Raw genomic sequence first — 6,830 nt, 5'->3', positions numbered from 1 at the left:
GGGTGGCAGAAGAGAAAGTTTTATTAAGTCCCACCAGGCTTAGCATTTTAAGATGAGAAGACAAATCAACGCCTGAGCTATAATACACTAATAGCAAATACTGATTAATTCTAAGGCAAAAAACATTTGCCATCTCACACCTGACCAGAGGCTCCATGGCTGACACCTCTTTCTTCCTTACTGTATTTTAACAAGTGAGCGAGACAGGAAAGAAAACAAAACTAGCTAGCTAGTAGGAAGGCAGAAAGCAAGCTCCCAAGAATGCCGAATTGGGTCTCTAGCTCTACCCAGCCTTCCTCCTCATAACTCAAATCATAGTAAGAAGCTCTAGGTTAGAAGGAGAAAGACTGGTTATCACCCATCCGAATCCTCTTCCTCCAGGGGTACAGTATAATCTTCTCGTGATCAAGGTCCTTGTCTTCCTCTTCCTCTTTAGTGTTCATAGAAATTATCAAGTCCTGGGCAAATAATAGGTTCTTAATAAATACTTGATCGCTCAAGTAATCTCTTTATGGAGTAGGAGTATCAATTCTCGAAGGAGGAGCAATTTTGTCCCCCCAGGAGACATTTGAAAATGTCTGGTAGGGGAAGAGGGCACTATTTCGAGCATCTTGGGAGCAGAAGCCAGGGATGCTGCTAGACAGCTTACAATGCACAGAACACCCATCCACCACAAAGCATTCTTCAGCCCAAATGTCAATGGGGCAGAGGTGGAAAAGCCCTGGGTTAAAGGAAAGGAAGGAAAAAGGGTTTACTCCATCAGAATCAAGGTTTTGAGGTGGTCTCAAGAGACTATGGTGTTATCAAACAGAAGCCCCTCTCCCCACGCAGGGACAGAAATGGTCCTTGGCCCTATCCTGTTTGGCAATTTTATCATCAACCGAGGAGAAGTGACAGGAGGAATACGTATCAATTCCGTTACTGAGGCAGAGCTGAGATTGTAGAGTCAGGATTCAAAATGACTCACCAGGCTGGAAGCATGCCCGAAGCTAACCAACTCTAACTGAACAGAGAAGATACAGTACCGAATTAGTCCCAAAAATCCAGTTGCATGGTCACAGAATTATGAAGGCTTGTTCTAGTAGCAGCAGATCATGTGAGGAAGACCTAGGTGTTTCCACTGATTACAAGCTCAATATAAACCAACAAGGGTCTGCTAAAAAAAAAAAAACAAAAAGGGGTGCCTGGGTGGCACAGAGAGGTTAAGCATCTGCCTTCGGCTCAGGGCGTGATCCCGGCGTTATGGGATCGAGCCCCACACCAGGCTCTTCTGCTATGAGCCTGCTTCTTCCTTTCCCATTCCCCCTGCTTGTGTTCCCTCTCTCGCTGGCTGTCTCTATCTCTGTCGAATAAATAAATAAAATCTTTAAAAAACAAAAAACAAAAAACAAAAAAACCCTAACATCCTATCAGTGGAAGTGGAATGTCCAGAAAAGGGGAGGAGGTGGTTTTGTGTTACTTTACAATCTGGCAGGTGGGAAATCAAAAAAGTTAAAGATCTCCTGGACTTGCTTGGGTTTGCATTCTGACTCCTTCATTCGCTAGCTTTAAGACCTTGGACAAGTTACTTAGAAACTGTCTGCCTCAGGTTAGTTAAGTTCTTTCCACCATCTGTAAAATAGTGCCTCCCTCATGGGATAATTCTGTAAATTAAATGAGACAATGCACATAAAGTATTTACAGCAGTTACCTGGCAAACAGCAAGCTTTCGGTCAATGACAGTTGTTATATACCAAGAGAAGCCTTGACAAACAAAAACCTACTTAGATCAGAGGGACTTGGGCATATAAAAATCCAGGAACCCTGTCATATACAGAACAAATGAATAGAGGAATAGAGAAATTACAATACAATCCTATCACATACTTGCCTCCAAATTGTTGAAAGGCTGCCATATTGATCCAATAAAGCCTAATAAAATAGACTTATTTTATGTGGCTTGAAAATGCAGAACCAAAAGTAGCAAACAGAAGTACAAGGAAGCAGTTCTTAGGTCATGAAGTGATCAGAGTAATTCAAAACATAAGGAGTTTCCTTATGCATGCAAGCAGAAGTTGGAAATAAACTGGAGAGGAGATTTCTGAAACTGGAGAGGAGATTTCTGAACTTGGAAAGGAGATTGGTCTTATGACCGCTGAGGTCCTACCCACTTATAAGATGCTGGGATTCTATTTGGTCCAACCACCAAAGAGAGGATATATTTCCTATTCCAGCCTGCTTCTCTGAACTCTTTCCTTCACCCCCAACACATACACCCTCTCTCCGTTTCCAGTGCCTTTTTGTTCTTTTTCTCAGCATGCTGACAAATATTCTCCTTCCTGCTAAGTGACTATTAAAAATAATGAATTTATATGTTAACTACCTAGAATTTAAATAATAATAAGGAATTTAACTCCAAAATAAACTATTTCCCCGATTAAGTTTATCTAACAAAGGCTTTTGCCTCTTAGAAAATAACCTTAACCTAATGGTTCTCAAACTTTGTCACCCTGAAACACTCATTAGTCACCTTGTTTGTTACAAAACTCTGATCTATTAATATAAATAAATATGTAATTTTGTATTATATCAGATTCCAACTTGTAATATGTTTTAATAAAAGTATATAGTTGGTATCAACTGTGAGAATATTAAAAAGTTGCCACATTCTTAGGACAAGTTTGATTGTTCTATGATCATGGTCTCCAGAACTAATTCAAACCCATTGGCTCAATCAATGACAACTCGCCTCAGCTAACACATTCTTACAAGCCTACCAGCCAGTGATAGACCCTCACTTCTGAGGGCCAACCAACCAGGAAATGACACACCCCAAAAATACAGAGTCCCTGGCAGTCAAAAAATAAGTATGCTTCTATAGGTGATGTCAGCCCACTTAAGTCTGGAAAAGCATGCCAATCTCTGAATTTTGTGTTTTCCAAAAACCAACAAGTATGCTTACTAGGTTCATTGTGCCCAAACTCTATTTGTCCTTCATTCATATCTGCTGCCAGTCCCAATGACAATCTGAACTCCAGTGGTTTCAGCTGGGTTCTTGCCACTTCTATGATTTGTAACCAAGTAGGACTTTGTATAAAATCAGTCTTTGTACAAAGTAATTTGGTATTTTAGTTGACAGGTGTACATGCTGGTAAATAATTATACCTAGGCCTTTGTATGAGGTCATCGGACATTTTGGTTAGGAGGTATACCACTGAGTAATTAGACATAGGTCCCATATAGCTCGTTAGAACTTCTGTTTTGGAGTATGCCTTTTGATAACTATTTGTGCCATTAAACTGCTTCTCACTTCACCTTTGCTTTTGTTTGTCTATATTACAAAGTCTTGTCTTATGTGTTTTTGTTTTGTTCTGGAATACCTTCTTTCTGATATATGCATAAGGGAGTGTTTCATAGGGAATGGCCCAATACATCACTAATCCAATCCAAGTTGACCTAAGGGATCATAGCTGGAGATCCACTAGACTGGTGCCCAATTCAGGAAAAGGCAATTGGCCAAACTTAGCTTTGGGTCCCCTACAAGACTTTCATGAGGGCACTCTCTGTCTTGTCAGTGTGTGAAAGAAGGTCACTTTTAGTCTGTATTCCGGGGTCAAACATTGTCAGGTCATTAGATTGCATGGCCCTGTCCTAACCTTTGCTTCGAAAGGGCACAAAAGATACCATTTGCTGGCACACACTCTTACTAAACAGCCTCTTTCCTCTTTTGTCTTCCTGGGTTCTTCTATGTCAAAATCTCCTCTTAGAAGAACTCCTGCTTCCCATAGAAAGCGGCACTGTAGTCCTAACTCTTGTGCTTACCTTGATAAAGGACAAAAACTTTGAGTTAGAATAACAATGGCCATGATGGAGGAACTTCGACATGTCAAAACCAGTAAATTAATTCATTTAAAGAGGAACCCCAGAATAAATTAATACATTGAAGAGGAACTCCAGAAATCTAAACAGCCATCCTTTCATCAGAATTTTCTCCAGAAAAAAAGCAATCACATTGTAACACTGCTAAACCAGACGGCAGTCCTAGAGAAGGGTGAACTGTTTTGAGGGATTTTTGTTTGTTTCGTTTTCCAATTTAAATAAATTGAATTTTTTTTAAAAAAGGAGCTAAATTTAAGCCCTCTCTGGTGCCATATTAAGAGTTATAATTGAAGATTTTCCTAACCCTAAAGAAGTTGGGTAGACATTGTTAAATAATTCGGGATTTTATTAGGTACTTACTGCTCTGGGCTACAGACCTGTACCAAGTAGTTCAATTAATTGTTAGTACTGCAGCTGGAGAAAAAGATATAAAAGCAGCAGGGAGGAAAGGAAAAATTTAAATAACTCAGCCACGTAAAATGAAAGAAAAAAGTACCTTAAAAGAGCAAGAAAAAGTAGAAAATACAGTACAAAAGACAATTTCAGAAGACTTTCTTTTAAAGGGACATTGGACGAAGATTCAAAATTATAAATTAAATAAAAATGAAAACAGACGTCAGGAAATTTTCAAAGAGTATTCTGGAGTAGACCCAACAGTTGAAGTAAAGGAGACTTGTCTTTTTCAGTTCTTTTTTCTTTCTTTTAATGGGCTCAAATATATGTTAGGGGATTTAATGAGAAAAAAATAATTGAAATCCCAAATGTCCACTTTGTGGCTAGGCATTTTCAGAGAGGCTTAGAAAGTAAATAAGCTAGAAATCAATAAAACTTATGGTTCTCTACGTAAAACAACTGTCCACTGAAAGAAAAACAAGACTTAAAAGTCTATCCTCTAAGAATGGGGAGCCTATAGAGAAGGATACTTACAGTTAGTTATTACAAGGAAAAACATCGTTAAAAGAACCAATGTCCCAATTTGACTAAGAAAGAGAAAGATAACTATCCAAAATCTGTCCAGTGATGCAGTTCCAAGGAACACATTAGCACCCAACAATTCCAGTCCTTCCTCTAAATTTATGTCTCCAAATCTCAGACATGACTGTGCAACCATGTCAATTACACCCTCCCTAGACTGGTGTCCTAGGGTGGGGCTTTGCTAGCTCAGCTAACCCTCTATTCCCAGCTCCCACCCTAGTGCCTGGCATGAAGTAGGCGCTCATTAAATATCTGTTGAATCGTGAATAAATAAATGGATAAAGACAGTGAATTTTGTACTGGCACATTGTTGTCTGTGCCTTAGTCCAAAAGAGCGAAACCTCTAAATTGAGGTGTGATCCTCCATCATTAATTGGTGTGAATCAGGCTGGAATTAGTGGGTCCCCTACCCCACCTGGATCTTGTGGCAGGCTCCGGTCTTCCCCTCCACTGTCTACTCCCTGATCCTGCTGGTGCGATCACCATAATTGTTCAGATCACTTAGATGGCGCCCTGAGGAGTTCATAACTGAGAAATGTGCAGACACCCAAGCCTCACAGACTACACTGGATCCTAAAGTCTCTTCGGGTAGGACAGGAGAATCTGCTCAAACCCAGTACTTGTTTCAGTATCTCCCTTTGAGGCAAAGCCAGGAATCTGAGCTTGAGCTTTTGCTGAGGGTGGGACAGGGGCTCTGCCTTTGTGCCTCTGGCTTGTGTAGAGCTAACAACAGTAATGGCTAAGTCTCCAGTGCAACCAGGACCACTTTTAATCCTTCCAGCCCTGGGGTGCTCTGTCCCTTGAGAAGCCCTGGACCCCTGGGCTTGCCGGCCAGGACTGGCCCACTGGCCCACTCTGGCTTCCCTTTGGGGCTCCTCTCCCAGTGCCTCCTGGCTACAAGCTCCGTCCTAGCAGAAGGCCCTTCTTCTTGGCCTGGGTTTCACCTTCTTGTATCAGGTGGCAGACCAGCTGGTTCCAGGCCCGAAGCAGGTCTTCTGGCTCCTCCCAGAAACCAACCAACTTCGGAGCAGGAAATCCTGCCCCTCCCCAAAGAGTGAGAAACCGCAGGGAAAGAGAGAGATGAAACAGAAGGGAAGGCAGAGGAGGAGGGAAAGGGAGAAAAGAACCAAAAGGAAACAGGAGATCAATAAAAAGAAGTCAAATTTGGTTGAAACCTCAAGGTAAGGCCTTTTAAAATCATATATATAATAGCATCACCGTATGTGTCGGGGCCTAGTACATAGTAGGTCCTCAGAAAACCGCTATTGAAATAATGCATCTACTGGAATAAACTGGAGGTCTGGGCTGAAGAGGGATTTCAATGTCAAATGCTGGTCAAAAAAAAAAACAAAAAAATGCCCGATGAGATTTGCAATGTGTAGGAGGGAAGATATGATAAGACGCAGATGGGACAAGACGTCTGTTACTGGCACCGGGAGCGTTCTGATCATTTTGGGACAGAAAGTTAAGTTGGAACAAAAAGTTGCAAAAATAGTTTTTAAAAGGTCTGCCTGTTCTTTTAAAATCGTGCAAAGATTGCAGGTCGTAAGCATTTCTTTAAAAATTGGCTTTAAACCGATGACAGTGCACAAACCCCAGGCTGTATCTTGGGAATTGCTGGGAACTCTGGTATCTGCATGCTGCAGCCAGTCATCAGCCCCTTCAATATTATTAGTATTGAAACCCGGAGCCTCAAGCAAGGCTCACTGTATCGCAAGTAGTCTTGTTCAATGGACCAAGGGAGGCCGAAAGTTGTCAATCAAAATTCTTCATGTGCCGCTCGTCTATTCCTTAGACCCAGTCCAGCCTGCCTGCTCAGGATACTGACCCTCTGAGGCTTAAAAGGGCCTGTTCAAGGAGAATTCAAAGGCACTTCTTTTAGGTCAGTTAAAGAAACCCGACAGGAACAGGAAATGCCATTCCCCACCCCCACCATTTACCCAAACCTTCACTTGCCATCGATAGACAATACCAACCAGAAGGTCGTTGTTTGCCGA

At 41.5% G+C, this 6,830-nt stretch overlaps 2 protein-coding genes across 10 annotated transcripts in view; one reads left to right on the top strand and one right to left on the bottom strand.

The window, feature by feature from the left end:
- LAMB3 (laminin subunit beta 3) overlaps positions 1-6,830 on the bottom strand; it is a 141,771-nt gene that overhangs the window by 66,292 nt on the left and 68,649 nt on the right. The window lies entirely within an intron of this gene.
- The window catches only part of HSD11B1 (hydroxysteroid 11-beta dehydrogenase 1), a 62,846-nt gene continuing 62,012 nt past the window's right edge, over positions 5,997-6,830 (top strand). The window contains exon 1 of the mRNA XM_034666926.1: positions 5,997-6,014. The gene's annotated coding sequence lies outside the window, so the exon portion shown is untranslated. The remainder of the gene's footprint in view (positions 6,015-6,830) is intronic.

Source organism: Ailuropoda melanoleuca, chromosome 8, assembly GCF_002007445.2.
Source record: "Ailuropoda melanoleuca isolate Jingjing chromosome 8, ASM200744v2, whole genome shotgun sequence".
NCBI classification, from domain to species: domain Eukaryota; kingdom Metazoa; phylum Chordata; class Mammalia; order Carnivora; family Ursidae; genus Ailuropoda; species Ailuropoda melanoleuca.
The sequence above is the reverse complement of the archived record's forward strand: the minus strand, read 5'-3'. Positions and strand labels throughout refer to the sequence as shown.